This window comes from Mya arenaria, chromosome 8, assembly GCF_026914265.1.
Source record: "Mya arenaria isolate MELC-2E11 chromosome 8, ASM2691426v1".
NCBI classification, from domain to species: Eukaryota; Metazoa; Mollusca; class Bivalvia; order Myida; family Myidae; genus Mya; species Mya arenaria.
Genome location: NC_069129.1, coordinates 42,773,884 through 42,792,511, shown reverse-complemented (window position 1 = coordinate 42,792,511; position 18,628 = coordinate 42,773,884). Strand labels below are relative to the sequence as shown.

Genomic DNA, 18,628 nt, shown 5'->3' with positions numbered 1-18,628 from the left:
ACTTACTAGATTATGCTTTTATGTAAAATATTGATTACTAATAACAATATTGTAACCATGTTTTTAATAGCTGAAAACGCAGGATTTTTAAATGATTGGTGAGTGCTAAAATATTTACTGTGATCTGCAATCGTCTCATAAGGTAGAAATGCCGTGTTTTCTGCAATTTCTTTCAAATTAAACTCGGAATCCTTCATAAGAAGCATTGTTTTGACATGTATTAATCCTTTTTGGTATTTAAACAATTGTACATTCGCTTGTCTAATTGACATTCATGTTAAAAACAAACTGGCCCTAATATCCCGAAAATCAATATGTCAAAACTCAAACTCAATTTCAAATCATTTTACCACATTTAAAGCATTGTTAAAATGGTTTAAAAAACTTTTTACTTTTTTGAAAACGTTTTTCTCATTTTATTGGCTGTAAAAACGTTTTGTCAATATTTCAATGAAAACTGATTCTGGAGCAGAAAATGTATCTTCGTAATTGACTTAAACAATGAGTTTAAGTCAAGTACACTTTCTGCTGTAAAATATTTTTTCTTTAGAAAATTGACCAAAGTCTTTAACCATCATATTTTTTGGGAAAATGCTCTTTTCAAAGTGAGTCAAAGCAGTTTTGAATAACTTTAGATTGATATTTAGATTGGACTTATGTTTTTTGTGGTATTGGAGCGTAATTCAGAAATATTGTAACGTATTGTGGTCGGTCATACACTATGGACTCCACTGTTTAAGTCAGTCATTTATATCACGAAATCCGATTAGCTACATCGTTCTTAGATTCAATTTAGACGAATATTCCCCTTTACCACACTGTTAACGCACAACAACTGGAAACTTCCTGGGCGATCTTTTTATCATATTTAATGCCATTTATTTTCGTTCGACAATACCTCTTCATGGAAGCTATCAGGGCTTTTTATTAGTTATGGGTAAGACACCCTAGCCTTGTTTGTGGGGGAAAGGCGCGTTTTTTCAGCATTGGGGTAAAATTACTTTTTCAAATAATTTGAACAATAAAGTTTTACAAATGGAGTAAAATGTCAATAACGCAGTAACTATATCACCCAGAAACATGTTTGAATGAATCGTTAGATTTTCATTACATAAAATTAAAAAAATATATATATATATTATTACTATTTTCTTTTGAAAATGGAGAATTTCAGAGACTTTTGTGGGAGATAAAAAAGAACAGGGTCTGGCCCTAGCTGGATATCGGCTATAGAAAAAAGGGGGAAACGGGCCCTAGCTGTTAAGAGCATGCTCTTCAATTATTATAAACAGTAATAAGATATTGGCAGAAACAGATGCAAACATTGATTTAAATGGATTTATTGACGTCTAGACGCTTGAATCTGATCTGGTTCCTTAAGTACCGTTCAATGTATGCTCTATATTGACTGATTCTCAAAAGATGTCCATAGGATAACAAAGCCTTTTGAGATTTCACTGCTTAATCGGAAATGTATAACGTTACACACAATATATGAAAGGAAAATAATCATCTAAATATGATTGTAACATGAGTATATATATCCTATCTCTTCCGAATGGATCCACAGAGGATGACCTCGTGGAAGTTGTCCAAGAATTGTATACGTGATACAACATATATCGATTGCGATCTTCCACCCCAAATTTATTTTTAAGTGCATTTTGCTTTTTTTAAAGATAAATAAGATAAGATGAGATTTTTATTATTTAAATTCGGTTATGATAAATATAAATAAAACTAGATGATATCTATTTTCCGACATAATAGATTATCCAATAACAGACAATCAAAAGACCTGAAAAGATTCAAGATCATAATATCACATGTTATAATATAAATACATAGCTTTCAGTATGTGACGTTTTGGGCGAAAATAAATGTTGTGGAGAATAAAATCGGCGATTTCAGTTTTGGAAATGACTTTGTGACCCAGAAGCAGGAGATAATATTTATTGCATGTACATGGTTTCTAAAGGCTTCTTGCTTTTCATGTAACACATCGTTATAAGTTTGTTTGCTTAACCTATATATTGGTTATTCAATCGAACACCGTTGGCTCGAACTCGGTTCGCTCGAAATCATCGTTGGCTCGAACTAGATGTAAAGGACTGATTTCTCTAAACTGAAGTTAAACCATCCGGTTTTGCTCGATTTTCCTAAGGCTCGAAGTTTTTTGCCGGCCCCTGTGAGTTCGAGCCAGCGAGGTTCGACTGTTATTCCTTTTTGTTATTGGTTTAAACACTATATATTTTACAACAATTGTAAATAAAGTAGTAATAACTTATAGTCAGTTTCGTTGGCAATATGTTGCGCGAGAGTGTGATCTTATCTTGTGGGGAAAATTAGAGTACCCGGAGAAAACCCACATGTCCGGCTTGGTGACCACTAACCAAACTCACATGTGCCCAGGCCGGAAATCGAGCCCGGATCGTTTTTGTTGTTGACGTGAATACCTCAACAGGGCTAATTTTCGTAGACGACGTCACGTGTAGAATACAACCATGTTGTTTAAAATATTGCGCTTGGGCTCGAATTACTAAACTGCGTTCAACGAAATGTGGAATAAGTAAGGGACACTTCACGTGGTGTTTTCCTTAACATTGCAATTTTCGGAGGTTTTTCGTGTAATTGCGATCCGTTTTATCATGAATATCATGAATTATCTTTTATGACTGCATGAATTGAAGGCAAGGCAATGATGCGAAAATCAGCTAGCCCCATTTTCTCGAAACTTATTCAGTTTCTTATAACAGGATTAAGCTAAGCTCACTATTTTTGTTTTTCAATAATTTGAATAATATTTCATTGTTTAAGAGTTTTTATTCTTTAGATAGGAACTATCTTTATGATTTTCACAATAAACCATTTTCCTTTTATCAAAATCCAATTAGATATTTTGGCTTATTTAGATAAGTCACTTAAGCCTGTTAAGCTTAAGAGAAATTGAGGCTTGGTTCTAAGACACACACACACACACACACACACAATAAATGTCATTACTGTCAATCTGTAAGATTGCCGCTTTAGAATATCAAATAAACGCAACAATTATAATATTTTATTCACTTGACCGCGGTTTAACCCCGGACACGGCAGGTCAATGCCGGTGTTATTAAATTTCACCACCATTTTTGCGTGATCTCATATTTCGATGTTAATATATAACAACTGTCAACCAACTTAAAAACCGCTCCTACCACAAACTAAAATAAATTCCCATTCCATAATAGGCGCGCACTTCAGTGCGGCGCCAATCAGGCTATGCATGAGACGCGACCATTTTATGCATGGAAAGTACATTATCACATTATATGCTCGCTGAAATAATTAAGGATGAACTCTTACTCCCAAATAAGATTTACAACAGTATTGTTTTTATATTCCAAAAAGGATACATAAATATCGAAAGCAAAGAATACCGAGTTTAATTTGAAAGAGCTGAGCAGAAATCACGGTCTTTCTTGTCAAATTGCAACTTTTTCAACGTTTATTTCACAAAAGCATAAGGTCCCCACATAGGGACAGCATTAGCGTACACAATATATATATATAGCACAATGGGTATGGTTATATGAGATATTAAGCATAAATTAATTTATATATATTTAGCTCTTTATGTCTAAAATACCTCATCCATCTATTTAGCCTCGGCCCATACACACCTTCGGGGGCTGACTAGCCGGTCCTTATAATGTCATATGACCCTCAGTGGTGTGTAATATTTCTTAAATATAGTTTTAAGAATGCAACATGAAATTTCATTAATAAAAAAGAATATATTTTAATTACAGTCGAACCCCGTTGGCTCGAACTCCCAGGGACCGGGGGACATACCTCGAGTCTCATGAAATTGAGCTAGGCGGGAATGCTTTCCTTTAATAGAAAGAAATCGGTCCTTTACATCCATTTCGAGCCAACGAGGAAATCGAGCCAAGCAAGTTCGAGCAAACGGGGTTCGACTGTTGTTAACTGTTCAATACCTGCATATAACACGTATTTAGTCGGTTTTTGAGTTAATTGTATGCATTTTTGATAAACTCTTCTTGATTGGTTATTTCCAGAAAGACCGCATCAAATCGCATAACTAAAGCAAACTCCTGTGGATTTTCAAGTCATATTGAGCAGTTTATGAACAGCAAAACTCCTGTGGAATAACAACAAGTCATATTGAGCAGCACGCGCTCATGTCTAAAATACCTCATCCAATATTATCTTGTCCGTACAATATCGGATCAAGCTGTACAGCTCAAAAACCCTGGCTAACGATTTATATATCTTTATCAATGAAGGTGTATTGTGACCGCCTTACGACTTTCACAACTGCTTTTAATATCAGCTTATAAATGTAAACACAGGCATAGTCTGAAACGAAAGTAATTTATTTCCGGATTTATTATCACAGTAAGTACACAATATTTCTACATAGAAATAGACTAGCATGTGATTCTGCCTGGCTGCATGAACTCGTTCATTGATTTAATTGCGAACTCTGTCAGAATGCTGCTAAGTGTAAATATGTTCTTTAAAGTAAGCTATAAATGGGTACGTTACAATAACTGCTACTTTCAATTCAACTAGAGGCTTATCTCATGTAGAGTTTGTCAATTTAACTCGGTTGATCTTGAATACTTTAAACACTGTACAGACGTTTGTCTTAATTTAATATTACGAAGATATTAGTGCATTTTTCAGCAATTGCATATATAAGACTGAGATCGTAAAAAACAAAAAAATATTATGTAAGCTTTTGCGTGTTAGAGTTTGAGGCTATTTATAAACTCACAAAACTGTTTTCCAATGGGAACGCGGTATATAATGCAAATATGCTATTTGTTTGTTTAGGTGTTTAAATAGTGAATTGTTATTGATTTGTATCTTATTGAACGGCTGATTTAAATCGGGGCTTTGCATGAAGACAAACTATACTTTTGAAAACCGGCTAAGCCGGCTTATGTTTGTTAATATGCGTACCTGATTTACGCGTATTTATTTTATTTTACGTATTAAAGATTTTTTTAGATTAAAACTGCAGTCTCACAGATTGAACTTTTTTATTCGTAAGTGTCTGAAAACCAATGATAGAAGACTTGAGACAAAAGATCAAATCGGTTTTATTTAGTATTTAGTAAACGCGTAACTTATTATAATAACGCTTAAAACAATGAGATATTTGGCGTTTAGCTAAACAATTGGATCTGATTTATTGTGAGTATATATGACTGAATCGAAGTCAATGATGCTTAAATCACGGATGATTCTTAGACAAGACATACAATAGAAGTAAAAACTGTCAATCTTTTAATTAAATGTTTATTTGAACGCTAACACTATTTTCTTATTTTGTTTTCCAATGAAAAGTTTACAAATGTTTATAATTGCAATCCGAAATATATCACTCACACCCTCAAGGCATGTCAACGAACTTTATTTTAATACCTATAATGAACTGAAATTAACCAAACCAAAAAAAAACATGTATTTGGTAAAGACAAACGCGCTCGGCATTTCCTTCATTACAGCATTTTTAATTATGCACTTGAGCCAAGTCAACTCTTAATGCAAATAAAGCGTATCCACTTTCCTCTGTCAGTCATGCAGTTTGACTAACCTAAGGCCAATATAAACAAATGGCTGTTTTTCATCAATTTTCTAAAAAAAAAATGGGGGGGGGGACATTTTTTGTATTTTTCTTAGATGACTGTTTTACTATTGAATATGTGTTCATGCTTTTTCTTAATGCACAAGGGACCAATAACATGTGTTTCTAGACATACACGATTGTAACAATTCTCCTTTTTCACATGTGAATATTATACATCAACACCGATGTTATGAATAAACGACGGTCCCGGACAATACCGGAGCGATACGCAAGTTCAAACTCGATCTAAACATCTGTATTTGAGTCAATACAATTTAAGGTGAGGCTGAAAAAGGAGGGGGCGGGCAGGGTTGACAATATAGCCATTAAGTCTAGTAAAATCAAGTAGATGATTTAAACAGAAGCCTCGCCTTTGTCATATATAATCGCACCGATTATTCCGGTTTAAGTCTTATCTGAATGAGACCAAATTAAGATTTTACTTGTGTGAGCAAACAAACCAATGGTCTAGTAAGGGTTTCATCCTTTTTAAAACAGGTATGGTAGGTAGGCATTTATTTATTTCATTTTTTTTTATTGACCATCTCACTATAAAAATGGTAGGGTCGGTGACTATTTGGTAGGTAGAGTCGGGTAACCCGAACCAAATGTATTTTTATAGGCCTGGTTATACTATATTTTCGTATTTTGTTTACCTCTCGAAAGTGAACAGATATTCATCATTTCTATCCATAACAACAAGTAACAACCCCTAGGCATGTCAGCGAATTAGCTCATTTCAAAATATCGAGATTTGTGATTTTATAACTTTAGTGTACGTTAACTAATTAAGCCTATATAAATACGTGTATTTGGCAAAGAAAACCGCACTAGGCATTTCGTGTATTGAAGTGTGTGTGCCAAATAAGCGTTAAAGCCAATCAATCGTATAGTATATCCGCTTTCCTTTATTATAAACAAGAATGTGTCCGGCACGCTAGCATTATTTGTTTTACAAAACAGAGTCGTTCTTTTTGAAAAGTACTTTTTATTTTAAAAACATATTAGGTTAGCACTGGATTTTACGCCATATTACATTAATGATATGGATCAAAACTGCATTCAATAGTCTTATAACAGTCATTGCATATGTTATTGTTAAAATTCAAATAATATATTCTTGTTTTGTAAATATTTCTTCACTATATACATGACTGGGTTCTATCGGGCATTTTTTTTCCTGAACGCGAATATTGAACATTCTGAATCAGAATGATTCTTAGACAAGACATACAATAGAAGTAAAAACTGTCAATCTGGGGAGTGTGCAGCTTTAACGCTTAATTAAATGTTTACTTGAACGCTAACACTATTTTCTTATTTTGTTTTCCACTGAAAAGTTTACAAATGTTTATAATTGCGATCCGAAATATATCACTCCCACCCTCAAGGCATGTCAACGAAGTTACTTTATTTTTATACCTATAATAAACTGAAATTAACCAAACCAAAAAAAACTACATGTATTTGGTAAAGACAAACGCGCTCGGTATTTCCTTTATTACAGCATTTTTAATTATGCACTTGAGCCAAGTCAATTCTTAATGCAAATAAAGCGTATCCACTTTCCTCTGTCAGTCATGCAGTTTGACTAACCTAAGGCCAATATAAACAAATGGCTGGTTTTTCATCAATTTTCTAAAAAACAAATGGGGGGGGGGACATTTTTTTGTATTTTTCTTAGATGACTGTTTTACTATTGAATATGTGTTCATGCTTTTTCTTAATGCACAAGGGACCAATAACATGTGTTTCTAGACATACACGATTGTAACAATTCTCCTTTTTCACATGTGAATATTATACATCAACACCGAAGTTATGAATAAACGACGGTCCCGGACAATACCGGAGCGATACGCAAGTTCAAACTCGATCTTAACATCTTTATTTGAGTCAATAAAATTTAAGGTGAGGCTAAAAAAAGAGGGGGCGGGCGGGGATGACAATATAGCCATTAAGTCTAGTAAAATCAAGTAGATGATTTAAACAGAAGCCTCGCCTTTGTCATATAAAATCGCACCGATTTTTCCGGTCATTGTTATTTTATAGAATATCAATAGTTTTCCTTGTTAAAAAGTCGAAAGTTTTCACTAAGTTGAAAATATTCTCTAAATAGCTTTATAAAAACGGCCACAGAGCGATGATGCTAGACGTACAATCTATTAATCATTGTCAAAACTCAAAACCGTCGGACTCCACCCATTTTGAACAACTCCATTGCATACCATACCCCAATAAAATGCAAAAAGTCGAATTTTAATCCTTAAAACTATTTAACAGTGTGTAATACCACGTGATAAATTGCGTCATAAATGCTACGTTGGAAGGCAATATTTTGGTTCGAATGAAGAAACAAAAATAACTTCACTTTTTTCACCATTTTAGATAAAACATAGCGCAGTCTACGCCTCTTACGGAGCCCCGCCTTCGGCCCTTTACCAGAGTTTGATCGAGAGTTTAGTTTCTTGAAACACTTTGAAAAACCTGTTCACAATACGGCCGTCTGACGGAGCACTGTCAAAACATATTTGAAACAGGTTTGTTGAAGTGTTTGAGGAAACTAATCACCTAATCAAACTAAGGTAATTAAAAGATGTCGGGGCTCTTTAAGTGACATAGACTGCCCTTTGATTATTTAATTATGTGTAGTAAACGAAAAGTTATCTTTGATTTAAGTCTATATTTTATGCAAAATGTTGCCTTCCGACGTAGCATATATGACGTAATTTATCACGTGGTATACTTACCTTGTTGAAGTCTTATCTGAATGAGACCATATTAAGATTTTACTTGTGTGAGCAAACAAACCAATGGTATAGTAAGGGTTTCATCCTTTTTAAAACAGGTATGGTAGGTAGGCATTTATTTATTTCATTTTTTTATTGACCGTCTCACTATAAAAATGGTAGGGTCGGTGACTATTTGGTAGGTAGAGTCGGGTAACCCGAACCAAATGTATTTTTATAGGCCTGGTTATACTATATTTTCGTATTTTGTTTACCTCTCGAAAGTGAACAGATAGATATTCATCATTTCTATCCATAACAACAAGTAACAACCCCCAGGCATGTCAGCGAAGTAGTTCATTTCAAAATATCGAGATTTGTGATTTTATAACTTTAGTGTACGTTAACTAATTAAGCCTAAATAAATACGTGTATTTGGCAAAGAAAACCGCATTTCGTATATTGAAGTGTTTGTGATAATAAACTTAAGCCAAATAAGCGTTAAAGCCAATCAATCGTAAAGTATATATCCGCTTTCCTTTATTATAAACAAGAGTGGGTCAGGCACGCGAGTTATATTTGCTTTACAAAACAGAGTCGTTCTTTATTTTAAAAACATATTTGGTTAGCACTTGATTTTACATACGTTCATCAAGAATTCCAGCATCCTCCCTAAATAAATAAGTATAAAAGTAATTAAGGGCTACTGGCCCCTTACCATGACCGTCGCCCTACCCCCTAACCACGAGTAAGAAACTGCCGGTGTATTTGCATCACAGAAGTACAAGGACTTGTTGAAAATTATTCATCAATCGATCACAAGAAGCAGAATACTTGCCAAAGCTTCATCCATTAGCTATAATCGTGATATTGAAATAAATGTTGTTAAATTTGTAGTATCGCTAATATGATTTGTAACCGTACACGCCTTTTATCCGTCTTCAAAGGTCGCACACGTGAATGAACTATTTCTCTTGCAAATGGGTAACAGCTCTGCTCAGTCAATATGTTTTAGCCAGTTGCTTTTAAACCGCAGTGACAGTATAGTTGACTTGTAACTTAATTTCACCCCTGTGCAGCCACTAGAGCTTGACTGTTAACAAAACCTCTAAATCAACATCTAACTGAATATAGTACACTGTACCCTGTCCATATTACAGACCAGTTTATGTTCAGTTTTATACGTTTTAGGATATTATTGTGATATATTTCGAATTCACTCTTGTTAGAGGTAAGATAGTTTAGCAAATGCACGTACATTTTTTACCTCAATGTTATTGCTATACATATATACATACATGTTTATTCTACTGTTATACCCGTATATGTTAAATAATCTATTGGACATAATATGTATGTCTTTTCATTATGTATGAAAGCAGTACACAAATCCATTGATGTTTTGTTTTTAAACTCGATGTTATTGCTAATATAACACGGATTCTACCTTAAATACCCGTGTATTGTAAAGCCATATTTGACATAATATGTATGTATATATGATCATGTATAAAAGCAATACCTATATCCATTTCTGTGTTTTAAATGCAACGTTATTTTTTATAAATATAAGACATATCCTACATGAAATATCCGTATACTGTAAAATTAAGTTGGACGCACTGTATATATATATTACAGTAGGCATTAGAGTAATGGACATACCAATTTATATTTTGTTTTTAAATGCTAAAAAGTTAAAGATTGTTAGTTCGTAGAAAACAATAAATAAAACAACTGCGGCATTACAAAATAAGCAAAAACATAGTCTAAAAGGTATACACATATGGATGTACAGGGTATTAAAATAAATCACTGTCAAACATTAGCACAGATTCACAAAGTTGAAAATTTCATATAGTTGCTTTAATGAATACCACCCAGTACATGTACTTAAAATGTCATGAGAATCGATATTAAATAGAACACGTAAAAACTTCCGTATTTTTAACGTAAATTTATACCTTGTGAGGCTAACTATGTTCTACACTAGTTGGTTAATAATTAATGATTCAAAATTTATAAACGCCTACGTGATGTAAACATCTTATGTACCTAGTACATGTTAAAGGATATTAGTGGTCAACATTTTATTTTGTCCATTGAGAAGGCAGTATTTCTCAAGATTTCCAATACATTTATTTCAATAAATGAGCAGTCAGCTGTTATTGATTTTAATCAGATGAAGTAATAGATATAAGCAGTGGCTGGCCCATTTTGTAGATAGTTTAAACAATGAAGCGTAGACCAATAACATTGAAAAGTGCCAGTATGTACTTACACAAAGTAATTGGTAAAGTGATTGAGTCGAATCAAACCATTTATTTTATAAATACATACTAACATGCTTTAACAAGTATTTAGTATGTGTTTACCGAAATAAACTGATTCAGTCTCACCTGATTAATAACTAAAACGTCGGACAGCTAATTTAGCAAAACGAATGTACGGCAGGTTTGATAAATGCAGCCATTTTATTGGACAAAATATAATTTTGACCACTAAAGTACCAGAGACAAGTCTGAACGCCATATTACATTAATGATATGGATCAAAACTGCATTCAATAGCCTTATAACAGTCATTGCATATGTTATTGTTAAAATTCAAATAATATATTCTTGTTTTGTCAATATTTCTTCACTATATACATGACTGGGTTCTATCGGGCATTTTTTTCCTGAACGCGAATATTGAACATTTTGAATCAGAATGTTAGCACTAATCGTTAGTCGTAAATAAATAATTTGTAATAAGAATTATGACCCCATTCATTCAGATCGACCGTAATTGAAATTGAATTCTCTCCCGGGCTTTGACAAGTAGGACATATTAAACTCCATATTTGTCTAGAATGTCAATATAAATATTGTATAAGCCTTAGTCATTCGTCTATATTATATAGAGAGACGGTCGGGCTGCAGAACTATGTATGCTTTTATTCTGCCTGTATTTGTTTACTGTATCTGATAAATTTATATGTGGACTGGTAATACAGTGTGATTGTTGCATTTGGAAGGGTTTGGTTCGTTGAGAAAAATATATTAGGCAATTAAAAAAGCTGTTTAACCCTCAAAAGATTGAAAAAAAATATGACATCTAACTCTAAGTTTCTGTTAAAGGGACTCGCTCATGTTTTTTTGGTAAAATGCACTTTTTTGTATGTTCTAACTTCGGCTCAAACTTCGAGGAACCGGCGTAAATATTATTAGCTAAATTCTGTTATGATTGGTTTAAAGATAGTCGTTTCAAAGAAAAAATAAAATAATACAAACAAAAATATTAAAATAGGCCTTAAACACCACCATATTGTACGATTTCAAATCAAAATTAAGAATAAAAATATGTAATGTAAATACCAGAGATGGTTAAATGTTATAAATATACACTTACCAAAACAAATGCAGAGAGCAGGACCGTGAATTGACGTCAGGGAGGGCGTAGCTAAATTAGTGGCAAAACCTTTTGACAGTCCCCGCTCCTTTAAGAACCGAAATTTAAATGGATTACTATTGATGCAGTCGGGTTTGAAAATTAAATTGTAGGCAATGGGGCATAGAACTTTTCACAATTCGAAACACATACTTAAGATTATTTATAAATAGTGTAGATGTTTGCGTTTGCGGTAAATTTATTCATATATGAGTATATTAGCCATAGGTGGCAGTATCCTTCCCAGATGGTCAAAGTTATTATTTATTTAGCTATTTACACTATATAGTATTACAGTCGAACCCTGATGGCTCGAACTTCGAGGGACCGGCGTAAATACCTCGAGCGTCGGAAAATTTGAACCAAGGGGGAATGATTACATTCAGTTTAAAGAAATCGGTCCTTTACATTCAGTTCGAGCCAACCAGGAATTCGAGCCAAGCGAGTTCGAGCCAACGGGGTTTGACTGTATATTTATTTTTCCCACCTTATATTTCTTATACTGCCATCTATTTGTAGAGCAGTCTCCTTAAAGGGCTCGCTCATTTTTTGGACCAAATATTATTTTCACCGGAAATGCATCTGAAAACACTTCTTTTATCATTATTTTACTTTTTGATATCGAAATTGAAAAAAGAGTACATTTAAAGTATAAAAAACAACTATTTTGGTTATAGTAGGGTGCGAACTTACGCCGGCCAAGTCAAGAAAATATATGAAAACCGACGCGATAACCACATGGCCACAAGGACTTTTATATCAATGTTTGGTGTCTGACATTTTAACAATACATTGATAACATCGCAATATGATGTTAAGCGACCAATCACGCAACAACAAATTGCAAATAGACTAATGTTATTGAAATTTGTGGTCTTCAAAACCGATTTTTGAGCAATTAACAACATTTGCTAATGGGTTACAGCTGTCAGTATCATAGTTTTAACTCTCCTAATGATTTGCAACACTTTATTTCGCAATAAAAAGTGCATTTTACAAACCATGAACGAGCCCCTTAAAGCTTCACTCTCACAGACTTACCGTTTTTGCAACTTGTTTTATTTTTTGTCTTGGAATGAGCAAATTTTGCCTAAATATCTGTAAACCGTTGATAAATGACTGCTGACAAAAGATCAGATCGCAGATTTTCAAATTTCCGTTTGAAAATAAATACTTATGGCTAAAAGCGTTACAAACAGTTGAAGAAAAATGCATAAAACTTTTGAACTTAAATATAAAAATCTGCGATCTATTTTTGTCAGCAGTATTATAATGGCTAGTTTACATGCATATTCGCAGAATATATTGGCTCGTTCCAAGGCCAAAAACAAGTTGCCAAAACGTTCAATCTGTGAGAGTGCAGCTTTTACAAATATTAGCAGTCACGTTTCAAGATGAGAATAACAGGAATCATTTCAAGAAAACAGTCATCCAGTTATACTTGTTCAATAGTGGTTACCATGACTATACGAAACTGTCAACCATACTGTTAATGACTTTCAAGCAAAGGAAACATTATACCGGAAATTATCTTTTTATGTGAATATAAATATAGGTATAAATAAATCACAGCTCAGGTAAGTTGAAATTACATGTGTATTTCATGTTTTAATGTTGTTTACCGGTTGCAAACATATTTTATATTCAGAAATCTCTCTTACACTTATAAAGATTAACATTTTGAAGTGTTTTTTTTTTGCACACTTATATTTCCGATTAATAACTTTTGAATGACTTGGTGTAGAGGCTTCAAACTTGGTATACGTATGGAAAATTGATCTTAGATAACACCTCTTTATTTATGGGTCAAATGCCAAAATGATGATGACTGTAACTAGAATAATTATGGGCGTGTCCGATCAACTTCAAGCATTACGAATCTAGTCTTTAGACTTGGTATGCACATGATCAGTAGTCTACTTCTATTGATACTTGGGTAAATAGGTCAAAGGTCAAGGTCATGATGACCTTTACTGTAAACAAATAAGGGCGTTCCCGACAGGCAGCAAGTCCGATTCAAAACATCTAGTCTTTTTTTGTGGCTTTTGAGATATGTTCATTATTTTTTTATTAAGTGATTCTTATGAAAATGACGTAACTCTGAAATATGTACAGGGGGCGTGTGCTGATCTTCGATTTGGCGTAAGGGTGTTGGGTGCGTTTTATCTCTTAAATAGTAATTTGAATAATATTATTTAATAATATAATTTAATAATATAGTAAAATAATATAATGTTTTCCTTTATTTGTTAAAACCTCAAATTCGACGTACCGTATTCGGTATATTTCAATCTTAACATATACATATTACAGATACATTTTAATCAAGCTTACTTTCTTAATTTATTTTTCATGACCTCTGTTTTAATCACAATTTAACAACTGCACAATATACACATTTTAACCCCAGGTTACCGATATGTGGCGCAGGGGAGTAATGAACCGTATTTATTTTACGATACGGAGCTTAGTCATGGTATTCACGAAATGATACTTTCGAAAAGAAATTCAAATTTCAACATCTTTCCATATAACACGATTAATTATAAGTACATTTCCGTATTTCGTAAGCTTTATTTTTCCGTCGTGACATAGCAAGAACGAAATGTACAGAACGAAATATAAGGTTTCCATTATGAAAAGATCACTTAGAATTATTTATTTAACTCTTATCATATTTCATAGATACATGAATAATACTTTAAAAATGAGAATACGTCATTTATATGGTCGGGTTATATTATACGATATGAATAAAGCTAGTTTATAGGCCAAAAATGTATTTGTGGTTAGGTTACACACACACACGCACGCGCGCGCGCGCGCGCGCACGCACGCACGCACGCACGCACACACACACACACACGCACACACACACGTACACACACTGGATTATAAAAAACAGTAGAATCGGCGCCTTTTTCGTTGGTAGGGTATCCGGAAACAGAAGTGTTTTAGGCCCTATGGACAAGTGTTTACATTGTGTGGGTGATGGTGTCGTCTGGTTCAAAGTCGACGTGCGAGTTATTTCACCCCTCGTATCGACGCACCTAAGCTATAAGTTGCAAGTCGACAAAACTATTGCGATATAAAGTGTTATATCTGGCAAGTCTAAGCTTCAATAGGTAGCACTATGCAAAGTTTTGACTTGAAATATGATATTCACCTGCAGAAAGTCATTATTGCATTATTGACCTAGGCAAACTAATAATATCTGTATTCAATCCTTTCTGACACTAAACAATCTCCATGGCATTGCTTTCACTGGCCATATTGATATGTTCATATGAGCGGATTCAGAAGGGAAGGGTGTCACCAGTCGCCCCCAACACCACCCCACACACTAAAACCGTCTAAGCCGTTTTCTTTTTATGTCAATAACGGAGAAAACGCGAAATAAACTACGCTTAAAATGCCTCATTTCGGGCTGGAAGGGTTCATGGGGGAGTACCCCTAAACCTTTCTGTCATAATTTTAAGCAAATTAAAGTTCGATTTGGAGAGGCGAATGTCAAAAGGTTGAACCGCTATGTTACGCCCCATTTAAACGTCAATTCCTGGTTCCGCTCCTGGTTCACGCAAACATGATATTGTGTGCTAAATACAGCTGATTTTCCATATACAACAGTGCGTGTTGGTAAAGGGTCACAATTTAGGATGATAACAAAAATCTTATTTTTAATTTCAATGCATGCTATACCATAACGTACAGGCTTGTTATACAATGTACGACATTTGATAAAGCTACACGCATGCTACACCACACATGAGGTCTGATAACGTACACGCCTGTAACACAATGTACGACGTTTGATAAAGTTACAGGCATGCTACACCACACATAAGACCTGATAACGTACACGCCTGTAACACAATGCACGACATTTGATAAAGCTACAGGCATGCTGCACCACACATGAGACCTGATAACGTACACGCCTGTGACACAATGTACGACATTTAATAAAGCCACACGCCTGCTACAACACACATGAGGCCTGATAACGTACACGTCTGTAACACAATGTACGGCATTTGATAAAGCTACACGCGTGCTACACCGCGCATGAGACCTGATAACGTACACGCCTTCTATACAATGCACGACATTTGATAAAGCTACAGGCATGCTGCACCACACATGAGTCCTGATAACGTACACGCCTGTGACACAATGTACGACATTTGATAAAGCTACACGCATGCTACACCACACATAGGGTCTGATAACGTACAGGCCTGTAGCACAATGTACGACATTTGATAAAGCTACACGCGTGCTACACCGCACATGAGGTCTGATAATGTACACGCCTGCAACCCAATGCACGACATTTGATAAAGCTACACGCGTGCTACACCACACGTGGGGTCTGATAACGTACACGCCTGTAGCACAATGTACGACATTTGATAAAGCTACACGCATGCTACACCACACATGAGGTCTGATAACGTACACGCCTGCAACTCAATGCACGACATTTGATAAAGCTACACGCTTGCTACACCACATGTGGAGTCTGATAATGTACACGCCTGTCACACGATGTACTACATTTGATAAAGCTACACGCGTGCTACACCACACATGAGACCAGATAGCGTACACGCCTGTAACACGATGCACGACATTTGATAAAGCTACACGCTTGCTACACCACACGTGGAGTCTGATAACGTACACGCCTGTCACACAATGTACGACATTTGATAAAGCTACACGCGTGCTACACCACACATGAGACCAGATAGCGTACACGCCTGTAACACGATGCACGACATTTTATAAAGCTACACGCATGCTGAACCACATATGAGACCAGATAACGTACACGCCTGTAACACATGGACGACATTTGATAAAGCTACACACATGCACAACCATACATGAGACCTGATAACGTACACGCCTGTAACACAATGCACGGTATTTGATAAAGCTACACGCATGCACAACCAAACATGACAGTTAATAAATCTATACGCTTGCTACAGGTCCATGATCATTAAACTACTTGATAAAGTACATCATAATAGTGCTTTTTCATGCTATGTTAGGTTCGTCTCAATACTGTATTAACTTTAAGTACTTGTACAGTACACGTTTAAAAAAAAGTGGATAATAAGGGATCATCGCATTACAATGAAATAGACAAATAAACATAGGGATATAATGCACTCTAAATATATGGTTTCAACAAAATTTATACTAGCTTAAAAAGACGAAAATCTGAAATACTTGCTTACCATGTATGCACACAATTTGTAAGAAGAAGTTACTCATATAATTAAATACTGTAATCATATGACTATAAAATAAAGAATATTTAAACCGTATTTATTCAAAAAATAGAAACTGCAGCTGGATTGAAATCAGAGAATATGTAATCATTGTATAGAGTTTTTAGTAAACATTTTAAGTTTTTTCGCCCATGAAATGTATGTACTAAAATAGCGAATGTTTTGTATTCTCGCCAAAAGTGGTCTAAATTTTGAACTCTTAACGGGGGATACGCTAGCTCGTATTTTATTTTCAATCGTTCAATAAAAACTCGTATAGGATGTTTGAAAGTATAATGTATTTTATTTATATTTTCTTAAGCATATCTACGATGTGATCCAGGGTTGCCAAAGGATGGCTTATCAAATTGACACCATTGTTTACTACTGATTTTAAAGGCGCAATATATCGATTGATGCAACAAAACCTGTTTTTCATTTTTTATGCATTTTCATGTTTAACTTATTTAACTTAAATGAATAAAACCAAAAACAGCATATGATTATTAAAGGTACAAATGAAAAATATAAGCCTTTAATGGCTTTATAAATGTTTATTACTTAACAGTTACGTAGTCACAAATCGCTTATATGATTTTGTCTGTACAAAAATCATATGCTTTTTTTAGGTTTTGTTCATAAGAGTCAAATGATTTAAATATGATAATTGCATCAACTTATATTGTCACAATTTGTGCCTTTAAGTTACCCAACGTACACATTAACTAGGTTTCTCACAGCCCAATTAATTGTAATGTTTAATTTGGATGCCGGTTTACATCATGATAGATTGGTATTATTTGAAGGTCTATTGCCTGCTGTTGACTTATAATATGTTCAATAAATGATCGGAGGTCCATCATGCATACAGTTAGTACAGTGTGAATATCCAGGTCGGTGTTCAAAGATCATCTTAAAGGCACTAGACACCAGATGGTCCTAATATCGGCAAATACATTATTTCTTCAAAACAAGCATAAAATTATCAACACGAACTGGTATGAAGCCGATATTACATCACTTAACAGGATTATAATAATATTTTGACGATGTCTAAGCTGAGTTAACCCGTTCAAAAATAGAGCATTATGGTTTCCAAGTTTATAGTGTTTATATTTAGCATTTAAAGTCACGTGATCAGTACAAGTACATATAGTGTTTTGAATTTGAAAAACACGCACAGACTGCGAAAGATAAAAGTGTAGTCAGCGATGTGATACATCAGTAAGTGAAATTCAATGCGTTGTATACAAAGATATCACTTTTATGTAAGATATTGACAATTTTCTTTTTTCCTTGCAATGGTATCATCTGGTGTTTATTCCCTTTAAGTCAGTTCTTACTCTAAACTCGATTCTAGAATGTTCTTAGCCAAATTAATGACGTGAGATCTTTTACGAAAACCGACCTTGGTGGCCGTTTCAATTCAGATTAAAGTCGTAAATTGAAATTATCTTAGAGTCATTGTTGTATTATTTTGCTACATATTTGAGTGAATTGAACTTTAGCCAGTATAATAAATGACACACAGTTGATTTGAT

General features: G+C 34.3%; 1 protein-coding gene across 4 annotated transcripts in view; it reads left to right on the top strand.

Annotated features, from left to right (window-relative positions):
- The first annotated feature begins 4,310 nt into the window (after nt 1-4,310).
- The window catches only part of LOC128242140 (pregnancy zone protein-like), a 364,302-nt gene continuing 349,984 nt past the window's right edge, over nt 4,311-18,628 (top strand). For 3 of the 4 annotated variants that reach the window (XM_052959201.1, XM_052959199.1, XM_052959197.1), the window contains exon 1: nt 4,311-4,404. The gene's annotated coding sequence lies outside the window, so the exon portion shown is untranslated. Of the gene's footprint in view, nt 4,405-9,507; nt 9,605-18,628 lie in introns of those variants that run through there. The other variant, XM_052959198.1, reaches the window with a different exon arrangement.